This window comes from Haemaphysalis longicornis, unplaced genomic scaffold (genome assembly GCF_048455015.1).
Source record: "Haemaphysalis longicornis isolate Haplotype H1 unplaced genomic scaffold, Haemaphysalis longicornis Haplotype H1 scaffold_29, whole genome shotgun sequence".
Classification (NCBI taxonomy): Eukaryota; Metazoa; Arthropoda; class Arachnida; order Ixodida; family Ixodidae; genus Haemaphysalis; species Haemaphysalis longicornis.
This window is the reverse complement of record NW_027526331.1, coordinates 3,604,923-3,606,816: the sequence shown is the minus strand read 5'-3', so window position 1 is coordinate 3,606,816 and position 1,894 is coordinate 3,604,923. Positions and strand designations below refer to the sequence as shown.

The 1,894-nt window shown below is 45.7% G+C and overlaps 1 pseudogene; it reads right to left on the bottom strand.

Annotated features, from left to right (window-relative positions):
* Positions 1-1,511: 1,511 nt before the first annotated feature.
* LOC144173141 (U4 spliceosomal RNA) lies at positions 1,512-1,586 on the bottom strand (annotated as a pseudogene).
* Positions 1,587-1,894: the final 308 nt, after the last annotated feature.

The following is a 1,894-nucleotide window of genomic DNA, read 5'->3' as shown; positions in this document are numbered from 1 at the left end:
TCCCCAACGGCGCTCAAAATTTTGCTCTGGAATCCCCCACAATCCCTAGTACAACTGATATGGACCCCTGCGCATTCTGGGCTCGAGGGAAATGAGGAGGCCCATGACCTTGCCCGAGGATTTACTATCCGGGCAAGGCCGGACCCGTATCCTTACCACGGAGCCCGGTCCGCGCGGGACCGCTTGATCGGTTTTCACGATATTACCACCTACTATCTCCTCTCCCGCCGGATCTATCCTTGGGCGGACAAATCCCTGACATTAGAGCAAAGCCACGTCTGGCGCCAACTCCAGACGGGAGTCTTTCCCAATCCGGCCACCATGACCCATGTCCACCCCAGCCTCTATCCAACCTCGGCGTGCCCCTTATGTGGCGCCCATGCCATCCTGGCCCACGTTATGTGGGCATGCCCCCAGGACCCTTTCCCCGAAATCCCCTCTGAGGAGAGCTGGGAGGCCTTGCTTCGCAGCCCCGACCCGGACCTACAGGTCCATCTGGTCAAGAGGGCGGAAGAGGTCGCCGGAAGGCACCAGCCAACGGCCACCACGGGACCGCCAACCTAAGCCAAGGAGAAGACGTCAAGGATGGAGCGGGCCTTCAGCCCGTTACCTGCCACCACCATTAGGACTTCGATTCTCCTCGAGGCACTTTCTCAAAATAAAGTTTTTTTCTCTCTCTCTCTCTCTCTCTCTCTCTCTGTATTTGTCTCATGGGTTAGCAAACATATCCCAGTGGAGCGATTAAAATCGAGTCCTGCAAAACCGGCTTCAATAAGCACAGACGCATTGCTAGAAAGACATTTAATAAGGTGAAATATAAACAATGTGATAACAAAATGTAGGGTTCCAAAGCCTTTTTTAAATACCCAATCAGTGCATTACGTCACTTTTTTATTCTTATCGAGTCTGAAAGTACGAGTCTATCATAATTACGCATGTTAATTTGTCTGATTATGTGTTTACTTAGCATGTATTAGGCATAGCACTTTTTTCATTAAGGGCAGACTTTGCGGGCAGACTTTCCAAAGAATGCTGACACTTTTTTAATACGGTTACACTTCTCGTCATTGAATTCTTTAGTGAAAAGAACTTATGAAATGGCCCCTTAAATGCTGCTCGTCCGATACCGTTTTCACAATTTTCGCAACAGTTCTTACAGTGTCCACCATGTGCCCTTAGCAGACTTGTGGAGGCCTGCAGAAAAAAGTTTGATGCATATCAAATAATTGGATACCACTGCGTAGTTACCTGTTTTCTGAGCATGCCTAGACTGGAGCTATCTATTACAAAGTACTGCTTTGGTGCATAAGGGTGTGTATTTTGTGAGGCAAGCAGTTTAGCAAAAAGAACTTTATTTTATGTTATCTGAAAGTGATTAGCTTTGTGCCTGATAGCCCTTAGACTGCAGTTCTTTTAATCTTAAAATCTATCCAGTTGTAAATTGTTGGCAGCTGTTTATTTTGTGTTACTCTCCAATGGTACATTTTAGGCACCTGTTTGCTTTCTGTCACTCTTTAATTTTCAACTAGCAATAGTCGCCCATCGGCCAGACCTCATTGGGTGCGGCACTGCCTCTGCGCAAAGATTGATTTTGTTTGTTTAGCTGGACTTGTCCTGCCACTAAAGATTTCTAATTATTTTAAGACATTCAGTTTCCATTTTTAATGTTTGTTTGCACTGCCTGTGATGTGTAAGGTGGCAAATGTTGCTATTAAACAGAGATTTCCTGCTCACATTATTCTCAGCATATTGTACATTGCTTGTTCTTAGCTTATGAACCTATGATTCCAAGCTATTGCCTTTAAACCTACCCCAAAAACATTAGATCTTCAAACTAATGTTTTACCGGGGTGTCAGGTCAGACAAAGGTATGAATGTATGCGGTACTGAGGGT